The 12,721-nt window shown below is 42.6% G+C and overlaps 1 pseudogene; it reads right to left on the bottom strand.

Moving 5' to 3' along the window:
- Positions 1 to 9,784, bottom strand: part of LOC106724053 — a 34,328-nt pseudogene extending 24,544 nt beyond the window's left edge.
- Between the last annotated feature and the right edge of the window lie 2,937 nt (positions 9,785 to 12,721).

Genomic DNA, 12,721 nt, shown 5'->3' with positions numbered 1-12,721 from the left:
AGTTCTGCCTGATGCCAGACAGTCCAGTTTCTCCCCATATGAGTCTGGGTCCCCAGAGACTCGCCCGGAACTCGAGTTCAGAGCAGCCGGGAGCTTGTGTCTTCCTCCTGATTGAAAAAGACAACGGTGTCCTCAGCTGCCAGCCCTTTCCATGTGTGCCGCGTCCTCAGTTGTCAGCCCTTTCCGCGTGCGCCTCCGTATCTCTGCACTTTACTTCCGCACCTCCTCTGAGTCTCAGTGTGCTTTTCTCTTTCCTTCTAGTTGTAGAATTTCCACTCAGCCAGCCTTCCTGTGGTTCTGGATGATGTCCGTTTTGTCTTTTAGTTGTATTTTTGAAGTGGTTGTGGGAGGCAGCAATTTCAGGTGTTTACCTATGCCGCCATCTTGGTTTCTCCGGGCCTTGATTTTCATCACTGAATATTTCATGTTGATTACTTCTGGCCTGTAAAGTTTTTGTTGCCGAAACTGGTTTGGCTCAGTGGATAGAGTGTCGACCTCCGGACTGAAAGGTCCTGGGTTCGATTTTTGTCAGGGGCATGTACCTTGGTTGTGGGCATATCCTCAGTAGAAGATGTGCAGGACGAAGTTGATCGATGTTTCTCTCTCATCGATGTTTCTAACTATCTCCCTTCCTCTCTGTAAAAAAATCAATAAAATATATTTTAAAAAAAAGTTTTTGTTGATAGATCAGCTGGCAGTCTTATGGGAGCATCCTTGTAGTAACTAACTTCCTTTCTCTTGGCTGCTTTTAAGATTCTTTAACGTTTGGCATTTTAATTATGATGTGGGACTCTTGGTGTGGGCCTCTTTGGGTTCTTCTTGTTTAGGACTCTGTGCTTTTGAGACTTGTGTGTCTATTTCCTTTGCCAGGTGAGGGAAGTTTTCCGTTACAGTAGGTCCTCGGGTTACGTCCGAGATCCGTTCCTTCGGCGCGACGTAACACGATTTTCGCCGTAAGTTGGAACCCTCCTACATAAGCACCTACGTCACTCATGGAGCATATACACAGCAGTAATGAAATGAAACAGTAAAAAAAAAAAAAATTCAAAGAGAGGAAACAATTCCTGCCCTTTACTTGTGGTAAATAAATAATAAAAAAAATAAAGATCATATGTACATAGGTCGAAATGACGGAACTTTTTTTTTTATAAATACTGTAAATGGGAGATGGTGATGTAACCAGGAAATAATGTACAGCGAGTCTGACGTAACCCGAGAACTGCCTGTATTTCTTCAAATAGATTTTCAATCCTTTGCTCTCTCTTTCTGGTACACCTCTGATGAGAACATTGATACAGTTAATGTTGTCTCAGAAGTCCCTTAAACTGTCCTCATTTTTTTTTTTAATCCTCACTGGGAATATGTTTTTAATGATTTTGAGAGAGAGAGAGAGAGAGAGAGAGAGAGAGAATCGATGTGAGAGAGAAACATTGAAGTGAGAAATATTGATCAGTTGCCTCCTATATGTGCCCCAACCAAGTATTAAGCCCACAACCCAGGTATATGCCCTGACTGGGAATTGAACTTGCAGCCTTTTGGTGTTCAGGATGATGCTCCAACCAACTGAGCCACAGTGTCAGAGGAAACTGTCCTCGATTTTTTAAAAATTCATTTTTCTTTTTGTTGATCTAATTGGATGCTTTCCACTACCTCATCTTCCAAATCATTGATTCCATTCTCTGCTTCAATTAATCTACTATTGATTCTCTGTGATATTTTCTTCATTTCAATTATTGTATTCTTTATTTCTGACTTTTTTTTAATATTTTCTGTCTGCATTTTTATTTTCTTAAAGAATAGTTAATTTTTTTTAGAGAGAGGGGAAGGGAGAAGAGAGAAACATTGATGTGATAGCACAACATAGATTGGCTGCCTCCTGCAAGCCCCATACTGGAAATGGAACCTGCAACCCAGGCATGTGCCCTGACCGTCAATTGAGCCAGCAACCTCTGGGTGCATGGGGCGATGCCCAGCCAACTGAGCCACTTGGCCAGAGCTCTATCTCCATTTTTATGTTACGTATCTCTTCGTTAAATTTTCACTGAGATCATTGAGCTTCCTTATAACCAGTATCTGTTAGATTACTTGCCTCCGTTTTATTTAGTTCTAGAGTTTTGTCCTTTTCTTCCATTTTAGACATGTTTGTCTCCTCCTTTTGGCTGCATTTGTTTGGTTCTCTGTACTAGGTTGATCTACATCTCCCAGTGTTGGCAGAGTGGCCTATGAAGTAGATGTCATGTGGGGCCCAGTGGTAAATTCTCCCTAGGTTGTGTGTGCCCTCCTGTTGTAGTTGAGTCTTGATTGCTGTTGGCAAGTAAGTGGGTGGGATTGACCCTCAGGCTGACTGGATGGGAGGACTGATGGTGACTACAGAGGAGAAGCTGTTGTTGGGGTGAGATTCACTGCAGTGGAGCTCTGATCTGTGCTGAGTCTACCCTTTGGACGTGTCCTTTGTGGAGCTGTGTTATGTAGTGCTCAGTATAGTCGGAAGCCAGCCACTTGGTAGGAGCTACAAAGTGCTCTGTGATTGTGATTGGTAGCTGTCTGTGCTGGGCAGGAGACACCTGGGATAGGCTATGCTGCAAGGAGAGGTGCTGAGCTTGGCTGCTGCTAGTGCCAGGCTGGGGGGCCACCTTGCAAGAGGTCATTTTAGGGAAGTCTGCAGGGCTGGCCAATGTCGGCTACTTTTAACAGCACTGAAAGAGGTTTAGGCCAGTGAGTGAGATATGTGGGGTAGGAAAGGGTGATTTAAAGAAAAAATTCACCTATTGTCATAATTAAGGGATTTAATTTTGGATTTTCCACCTCTCTTACACTGGTACTGATTAATTAGTATCCTACACAAAGTTACTAATTCCCCCCCACCCCCACATTGTTTCTTTTTAAATATGTATTTTATTAATAGTATTACAGATATCTCCCACATTCCCTCCTTTACCCCCCCCCCTCCTTCCAGCTCCTACCCATCGACCCACATCTTCACTACCCTATTGCCCGTGTCCATGGACTATACATATAAGTATGTAAGTTCTTTGGTTTATCTCTTCTCCCCACAACACCACATCGAGGTATGCCAATCTCCTCCATGCCTTCATGCTTTGGACCTTATTTTGTTGGGCAATTCATTTTGTTAATTAGATTCCACAAATAAGTGAGATCAAGAAATAATCCCCTTTTTCAGTTTGGCTTATTTCACTCAGCATAATATTTTCCAGGTCCATCCATGCTGTCCCAAAGGGTAAGAGATCCCTCTTTTTTACAGCTGCATAGTATGCCATAGTGTAAATGTCTCACAGTTTTTTATCCATTCATCTACTGATGGTCACTTGGACTGTTTCCACATCTTAGCTATTGTACAAATAACGTTGCTATGAACATAGGGGGGGCATATATTCTTTCTGATTGGTGTTTTTGGGTTTTTAGAATATATTCCCAGAAGTGGGATTGCTGGGTCAAACGGAAGTTCCATTTTTAATTTTTTTAGGAAACTCCATACTGTTTTCCATAGGTGCTGCACCAATCTGCATTCCCACCAGCAATGAACTAGTGTTCCCTTTTCTCCACATTCTCCCCAACACTTGTTTGTTGTTTTTTTTAGAAATATATTTTTATTTGATTTCAGAGGGAGAGGGAGAGAGAGATAGAAACATTAATGATGAGAGAGAATCATTGATTGGCTGCCTCCTGCACCTCCAGCCCCAACTGGGGATGGAGCCTGCAACTTGTGCATATGCCCTGACCGGGAATCGAACCTTGACCTCCTGATTCCTAGGTTGATGCTCAACCATTGAACCACACTGGCTGGGTGTTTGTTGATTTTTTGATGATAGCCATTCTAACAGGTGTAAGGTGATATCTCATTGTGGATTTAAGTTGCATTTCTCTTATGATTAGTGACATTGTGCATTTTTTCATATGTCTCTTGGCCATTTGTACGTCCTCTTTGGAAAAATGTCTGTTCAGGTCTTCTGTCCATTTTTCAATTGGATTGTTTGTCTTCCTTTCATTGAGTTGTATGAGAACTTTATGTATTTTGGGTATTAACCCCTTTTCAGATGTATCATTGGAAAATATGTTCTCCACACCATGGGTTACCTTTTCATTTTGAAGGTGGTTTCTTTTGTTGTGCAGGAGCTTTTTATTTTGATATAGTCCCATTTGTTTATTTTCTCCTTAATTTTCTTGGCCCAAGGAGATGTGTCCGTAAATATATTACTATGTGAGATGTCTGAGATTTTACTGCCTATGTTTTCCTCTAAGATTTTTATGGGTTCATGCCTTACATTTAAGTCTTTTATCCAGCTTGAGTTTATTCTTGTGACTGGTGTAAATTGGTAGTCTAGTTTCATCTTTTTTGCATGTGTCTGTCTAGTTTTCCCAGCACCATTTGTTGAAGAGACTATCTTTACTCCATTGTATGTTCTTGTCTCCTTTGTCAATTATTAATTGACCGTAATGTTGTGGGTCAATTTCTGGGGTCTGTTCTGATCCATTGGTCTATATGCCTGTTCTTGTGCCAGCACCAGGCTTTGTGGTATAGTTATAATGGCTTTGTAGTATAGTTTGATATCCAGTGTTGTGATCCCTCCTACTTCATTCTTCTTTCTCAAGATTGCTGGAGCTAATAGGACTCTTTTATGATTCCATATAAATTTTTGGAGTTTGGGGTAAGCATACACACTTAAATGATGTTAAGTCTTCCAATCCATGAACATGGTATATGCTTCAGTTTATTTGTATCTCCCTCTAATTGTTTTTTTCAATGTCCTATAGTTTTCCAAGTACAGGTCTTTTATCTCCTTGGTTAAGTTTATGCTTCGGTATCTTATTTTTTTCTTGTTGCAATGGTAAATTGAATTTTTTTTTTTTTTGGTTTCTCTTTCTGAGAGTTAATTATTGGTGTATAAAAATGCCATTGATTTCTGGATGTTGATTTTGTGTCTTGCTACCTTGCCAAATTCATTTATTAAGTCTAGTAGCTTCCTGGTGGAGTCTTTAGGATTTTCTATGTACAATATCATGTCACCTGGGAATAACGAGAGTTTTGTTTTCTCCTTTCTAATTTGGATACCTTTTATCTCCTCTTGTCTGGTTGCTATGGGTAGAACTTCCAGTACTATCGTATATAATAAAAGTCTAATATGCTAAGTGTCTGGTCGTCCAGCCGTTCAACCAATCAAAGTGTAATATGCTAATGATATGCTAAGGCTGCTCAACTGCTCGCTATGGCGTGCACTTACCACCAAGAGGCAAACAGTTTACCAGTTGCTATGACATGCACTGACTACCAGGGGGAAGATGCTCTGACCAGCAGGTGAGCTTGCTGCTGGGGTCCGGCTGATCGGGACTGAACCAGATGGGCCGGACACGCCCTGGAGCCCTCCTGCAGTCCTTCCCCTGCTAGCAACCACCCGCATCCCTCCCCGGCTTCGATTGTGCACTGGTGGGGTCCCTTGGCCTGGTCTGTGCCCTCTCGCAATCTGGGACCCCTCGGGGGATGTCGGAGAGCTGGTTTTGGCCTGTTTCCGCAGGCCTGGCCGAGGGACCCCACTGGTGCACAAATTTGTGCACTGGACCTCTAGTGTTGAATAAGAGTGGTGAAAGCAGACACCCTTGCTTTGTTCTTGTTCTTAAGGGAAACACTTTTAGTTTTTGCCCATTGAGTATTATGTTGGCTATAGGTTTGTCATATATGGCCTTTGTTATGTTGAGGTATGATCCCTTTATTCCCATTTTACTGAGAGTTTTTATCAAAAAAAGGTGCTGGATTTTGTCCAGTGCTTTTTCTGCATCCTTTGATATGATCATGTGGTGTTTATCTTTCAGTTTGTTTATGTGATGTATCACATTCATTGATTTGCGAATATTGGACCAGCCTTGCATCCCCGGAATAAATCCCACTTGATCATGGTGTATGATGTTTTTAAAATATTGCTGGATGCGATTTGGTTAAATTTTTGTTGAGGATTTTAGCATCTGTGTTCATTATTACAGGAGTTGGCCTGTAATTTTCTTTCTTTATAGTGTCTTTATCTAATTGTGGAATTAGATAATGCTGGCTTTGTAGAAAGAGCTTGGAAGTGTTCCTTCCTCTTGAATTTTTTGGAATAATTTGAGGAGGATTGGTGTTAGTTCTTCTTTGAATGTTTGGTAAAATTCACCATTGAAGCCATCCAGTCCAGGACTTTGTTTGCTGGAAGTTTTTAAATTACTGCTTTAATTTTAGCAGTTGTTATTGGCCTCAGGTTTTCTCATTCTTCCTGATTCAGTTTTGGAAGATTGTATGTTTCTAGAAATTAGTCTGTTTCTCCCAGGTTGTCCAGTTTGTTGGCATATAGTTGTTCATAGTATTTGCTTGCAATACTTTGTATTTCTGGGGTGTCCATTGTTATATCGCCTCTTTCATTTCTGATTTTATTTGGTCCTCTTTGTTTCTTGATGAGTCTGGCTAGGGGATCATCAATCTTGTTTATCTTTCAAAGAACCAGCTCTTGGATTTATTGATCCTTTGTACTGTTGTTTTTTTGTTTTGTTTTTCGTCTCTATGTCACTTATTTCTGCTCTGGTCTTTATTATTTCCTTCCTTCAACTTCCTCTAGGCCAGGGGTGGGCAAACTTTTTGACTCGAGGGCCACAATGGGTTCTTAAACTGGACCGGAGGGCCGGAACAAAAGCATGGATGGAGTGTTTGTGTGAACTAATATAAATTCAAAGTAAACATCGTTACATAAAAGGGTACGGTCTTTTTTTTTTTTTTAGTTTTGTTCATTTCAAACGGGCCGGATCCCGCCCGTGGGCTGTAGTTTGCTCACGGCTGCTCTAGGCTTTTCTTGCTATTCTCTTTCTAATTCATTTAGTTGTAGGGTTAGACAGTTTATTAGTCCTTTTTCCTGTTTCTTTAGGTAGGCCTGTAGTGCTATGAACTTTCCTCTCAGGACTGCTTTCACTGTGTCCCATAGGTTTTTGGTGATTGTGTGTTCATTTTGATTTGTTTCCAGGAAGCTTTTAATTTCTTGCTTGATCTCATTGGTAACCCATTCATTGTTTAATGATATGTTATTTAGCCTCCATGCATTTGAATGTTTTTGAGTTTCTTTATTGTACTTGATTTCAAACCTCATGCATTGTGATCTGAGAAGATGCTTGGTATTATATCAATCTTTTTTGAATTTGTATAGACTTGTTTTGTGCCCTAACATATGGTCTATCTTTGAGAATGTTCCATGTGCACTTGAGAACAATGTATGTTCTGTTGCTTTGGGGTGAAATGTTCTGTAAATATCATTTAGACCCATCTTATCTAGTGTGTCATTTAAGGCCTCTGTTTCCTTGTTAATTTTTTTTGTCTGAAAGATCTATCCAATGATGTCAGTGTGGTGTAAAGTCCCCTCATGTTAGAAATAAAGCCAGAGGTGGTCCATGTTCAAGTCAAGGCATTTCAACCCGGAATGGAAAATTACTGCATGGTGGTCTTCTGACTTGACAAAGCTCATGTACCTGGAAAGCCCCCAGGCAAACAGGATGTTCGAAAGAGCTAACCAACAGGGGGAAGATGTATTAATGAAATGAGGAAGTGATAAAGACTGTATACATGTCTGAAAGCACATACCCCAGGAATGCTTTTCCGCCTCAAAGAGACAAAGGGTGATGGAGACAGCTAAAAAGCCTACAGCCCACTTCTTATATAACCCAATAGGAAATAATGAAACTTAGGCAACATTTGGGAAGAATGTGCACCCCATAGTAGTCAGCCAATGAGGAACCGGGGAGGGACTTGCCCACTAGGGATAAATTCCTGTTGTAACCATCCTTGGTGTGGCTTTCCACCAGAAACCCGATCTTGCAAGACCACCATTAAAAGTTTCACTTTCGCTGTACTTCATGTCTCCCGAGTCCATTATTTGAGATTAGACAAGTGAGCATGTTTCTCACACGTACTATGACTTCTCTCCCTTACAGTCCTTCAAGAATTTTTTTTATGTACTTGGGTGCTCCTATATACAAGGGTTATATTTTCCTGTTTAAACACTCCCTTTAGTATTATAAACTGACCTTCTTTATCTCTTGTTATGGCCTTTGTTTTGAAGTCTATTTTGTCTGATATGAGTATTGCTACCCATCTTTTTTTTCCTTTTCCATTTGCATGAAATATATTTTTCCATCCCTTCACTCTCAGTCTGTATGTGTCTTTTGTTCTGAGGTGGGCTTGTAGACAGCATTTATATGGGTCATGCTTTCTTGTCCATTCAGTCACCATATGTCTTTTGACTGGAGCATTTAACCCATTTACATTTAAGGTTATTATTGACTAGTGGCCTGGTACATGAAATTCGTGCATGGGGGGTGGTGTCCCTCAGCCCGGCCTGCACCCTCTCCAATCTGGGACCCCTTGGGATCGGGCCTAAACTGGCAGTCAGACATCCCTCTCACAATCTGGGACTGTTGGCTCCTAACCGCTCGCCTGCCTGCTTGCCTGATTGCCCCTAACTGCTCCCCTGCTGGCTTGATTGCCCCTAACCACCTCTACCTTGGCCCCACATTCGGGACCCAGGATTCCCTCCTCCAGCTGGCCGCAGGCACCCGGGACCCGGGCTACCCTCTCTCTGGCCAGCTACAGGCACCGGAACCCGGGCCAGCTGCAGCTGCAGGGGACGGTGGGCAAGTGGCTTCACCCGGGCTGCAGGCATTGGCGCCTGGGAGTGCGGGGTGGGCAGCTTCTCTGGCTGGCTGTGGAGCGGGCGGCTTCTCTGTCTCCCGGGCCACAGCCAGCTTCAGGCACTGGTGCCTGGGACTTCAGGGTGGGTGGCTTCTCCATCTCCCAGGCTGCAGCCAGCCACAGGCGCTGGTGCCCAGGACCGCCAGCAGGCAGCTTTGCCTGGGCCCGGCTTTTTCAGGAAGGCCGTGCGGATGGTCGTCTGGAAGCTATCCGGTCTAATTAGCATATTACTCTTTTATTAGTATAGATAGGTATTTATTGCCATTTTTATTTTCTTTATGTCTACAACTCTCTCTCCTTTGTTCTTCTTAAAGCAGTCCCTTTAACATTTCTTGCATTGTTGCTTTGGTGGTGATGTACTCCTTTAACCATTTTTTTGTCTGGAAAGCTTTTTATTTCCCCTTCAATTTTAAAGGATAGCCTTGCTGGATACAGTAGTCTTGGATGTAGGCCCTTGCTTTTCACTACTTTGAGTACTTGATGCCACTCCCTTCTGTCCTGAAGTGTTTCTGTTGAGAAGTTGGCTGACATTCTAATGTGAACACCTTTGTAGGTAATTCCCCCCCCCCCCCTCGCTACCTTTAAGATTCTTTGTCCTTAATGTTCGCCATTTTAATTTTGATGTGTCTAGATGTGGATCTCTTTGGGTTGATTGGGACACTCTGTGCCTCCTGAATTTGTGTGACATATGCCTTCACCAGGTTGGAGAAATTTTCCGTCATTATTTCTTTAAGCAAGGTTCTTTGTTCCTTGCTCTCTCTCTTCCCCTTCTGGCATTCTTGTAATGCGGATGTTATGTTTCACATCTCAGAGCTCCCTTTAACTATCTTCCTGTTTTTTAATTCTTTTTTCTATTTGCTGCTCTAATTGGGTATATATTTCTACCTTGTCTTCCAAGTCGCTGATTCGATTCTCTGGTTCATCCAATCTACCTTTAATACCTTACGGTGTGTTCTTGATGTCAGATGTATCATTCTTTATTTCTGTCTGTTTGTAGTTCATGGCCTCTATTTTCCTTTTCATGCTGTTGTAATTTTCACAAAGTTCTTTAAGCATCTTTATAACCATTGCTTTGAACTCTATGTCTGATAGATTGCTTGCTTCCATTTCATTTAGTTCTTATTCTGGAAATTTCTTTTCTCTCATTTGGGGGTTGTTTCTTTGTTTCCCCATTTTAGCTGTCTCTTTGTATTTGCTGTTGTGTATTAGAACTGTTGTGCCTCCCAGTCTTTGTGGGTTGGCCTAATGTAGAAAGTGAGGCATCCAGTGGTGCAGTCTCTTTGTTCACCCCAGCTGGGTGCTCTAGGAATGCCCCTTTTGTGCATTGTTTGGGCTCTCCTGTTGTAACTGGGACTTGATTTTTGATATCCCATTCGTGGGAGGGGTCTCCCCTCTGACTTGCTGCCAGTGTGGTTCAAACCCAGTGTCATCATGCCAGCTGGTATACAGGTGCTTTGGGTCTGCTATTTGTGGGGCTTGCTAGGTTTTTCTCTGATGTTGTATCTGTTCCCTTGGTGTGTCTATCCTGGGCCTCCTGGGAGCTTCTATAGTGCATGTGAATGTGAGTCACTGTCCCTTTCTGGTTCTGGACACAACCTGATATAGGTCCAAGAGGTTAAAGCTGTAGTAGTCTAGTGGTGGGGGACTCCTTAGCCCAAAGGCTGGATCTGCCTTGAGTTTCATGCCTTGATTGACCCTGCTCTGAGCAGTACTCCCTTCCCCCACTGAGTTGGTCTCACAGGCCCCAGGCACTTGGGGACCCACTGACTTTTTGTCTCACCTAAGTGCAAAATGGTGCCTGTGGGGTGTGTGTGTGTGTGTGTGTGTGTGTGTGTTGGGGGGAATGTGTGCGAGGTTCCGCTGGTGTTTGCCTCCCTGCACTGTCTCCTCCCCTCCTTTTTTTAATGTGTAAAGCAGCTACCCAGCCCTCCTCAGAAGATTTTGGGGATTGGGAGAGATGTATTTTACTTGATGTTAAGAATACCTGTGCCCTCATAACACTAGAATTTCTTCACTTTCAGTGAAGGAGCCCATCTTCATTACCACTAACTGTGCTTGAATTTCTGTAATTTGCAACTCTTCAAAGTAATAGTGGAGTTAGAAAGAAAAGAAAAACTTCAAATCCCAATCAGTTTCCTGTTTGTTTGTTATTATTAGTAGTATTAATGTTCCAGAGGTATGTGACAGGGCTGCTATTCCCATTGCCCTGGGGATTAGAGTTTTATTTTTTTGTTTTTTAAAAGGGTGAGTTGGTGGTAATGATAGTGTAAAACCAATGTTATGTGCCAAATGAATGGTAGAGAATATAATTGATATAGAAATTCCAAAGCAGGCAGTGATCATATGCGAAATGCTTCCTGGAAAAGGCAGTCTTGGAGGTTCGTGTTAAATATAGAAAATAATGAGGTTGAGAGATAGTAGGTGGGACATCACAACAGGCCATCAATGTCAGGCTCTAGTATTAATTACTTTTATTCAGATATTGAATGAAAGAATGACAAAATCTTAGACTAAGAATGTCCTGTAGCCCTGGTTGGTTGAAGTGTTGCCATGTACACCAAAAAGGTTCTGTGTTCAATGCCTGGTTGAGGTGCGTTCGGGCTGCAACTGATAGATGTTTCTCTCACATAGATATTTCCCTCGCTCCCTCCCTCTCTCTTTGTCTAAAATCAATAAACAGCCATAGCTAGTTTTGCTGAGTGGATAGAGCGTCGGCCTGTGGACTGAAGAGGCCCAATTTCGTTTCTGGTCAAGGGCACATGTCTGGGTTGCAGGCTCAATCCCCAGTAGGCGGTGTGCAGGAGGCAACCAATCAGTGATTCTAATCACTGATGTTTTCATCTCTCCCCTTTCTGAAATCAATAAAAATATATTTAAAAAAATAAAATTAATAAACATATCCTCAGGTGAGCATTTCAAAAAATAAGAATGTTCTGAGTACTAAATGTTTCAGATTAAATCTGGTGTTGGTAGCTGTGATAGAAACAGTAGATGAAGAAAGACTTAATTTTGGAGTGGACTAGGTGTGAATTTCTGAAGGTAGTGGTTCCCTGAAAGGACATTCGTCACTGGTATTATTTAAGACTAGGTAGGAATAGATGACCAATAATATTGGAGTACATAAATAAGGTATCAGTTAAGGATGTTGTGGCTGTGCAAGTAATGGAATGCTGTACTAATAGTGACTTAAAAAAACACTGTGGATTGTTCTATAAACATGAAATCTGGAGGAAAGTGGCTCCTGGGAGATATGGTAGCTCAGTGATCAATGTTGGTAAGCACTCAGGCAGTGGCACTGCTCATGGTCACAAAATGGATTCTGTAGTGTGGAGTGATGTAGAGAAGTATAGGAAAATTACAATTGTAAACAGCCAAAGATAACTTCAGAGAAGGCAGTTTGAAGGAGGTTAAAACTGCATTCTCTTGGAGTGAGAGAGGGGAAGAGTTCTCTAGGAAGTTTAAGAGAATGGTGGAAAAGAACTTAAAAAACAATAACAAATGTTTTCGCCCTAGCTGGTTTAGCTCAGTGGATAGAGCATTGGCCTGCAGACTGAAGAGTCCCAGGTTTGATTCTGGTCAAGGGCAAATGCCCAGGTTGTGGGCTCAATTCCCAGTAGGGGGTGTGCAGGAGGCAGCCAGTCAGTGATTCTCTCTCATCAGTAATATTTCTTTCTCTCTCTCCCCCTTTCCCTTCCTCTCTGAAATAAATAAAAATACATTAAAAATCCATATATATATAAAAAGCCAGCAACTGGAATGCTGTAACAACCAGAACGACTGGTTGCTATGACGCCCACTGTGGCCAGTGAGTAGTACAGCAAACGCCCAATCTGGGGGTGGGGCTGGCTGGCCAACCTCCTGTGGCCCCTCCTCCCAGCCGGCCCCACCCCTGATTGCCCCCCACCCCAGTAGGGGGCAGGGCCGGCCAGCCAACCTCCTGCAACCCCTCCCCCTGGCCGGCCATGCCCCTGATGGGCCCCCACCACCCCAATTGGCCCGCGGCCC

Source organism: Myotis brandtii, unplaced genomic scaffold (genome assembly GCF_000412655.1).
Source record: "Myotis brandtii unplaced genomic scaffold, ASM41265v1 scaffold7, whole genome shotgun sequence".
Lineage (NCBI taxonomy): Eukaryota > Metazoa > Chordata > Mammalia > Chiroptera > Vespertilionidae > Myotis > Myotis brandtii.
The sequence above is the reverse complement of the archived record's forward strand: the minus strand, read 5'-3'. Positions and strand labels throughout refer to the sequence as shown.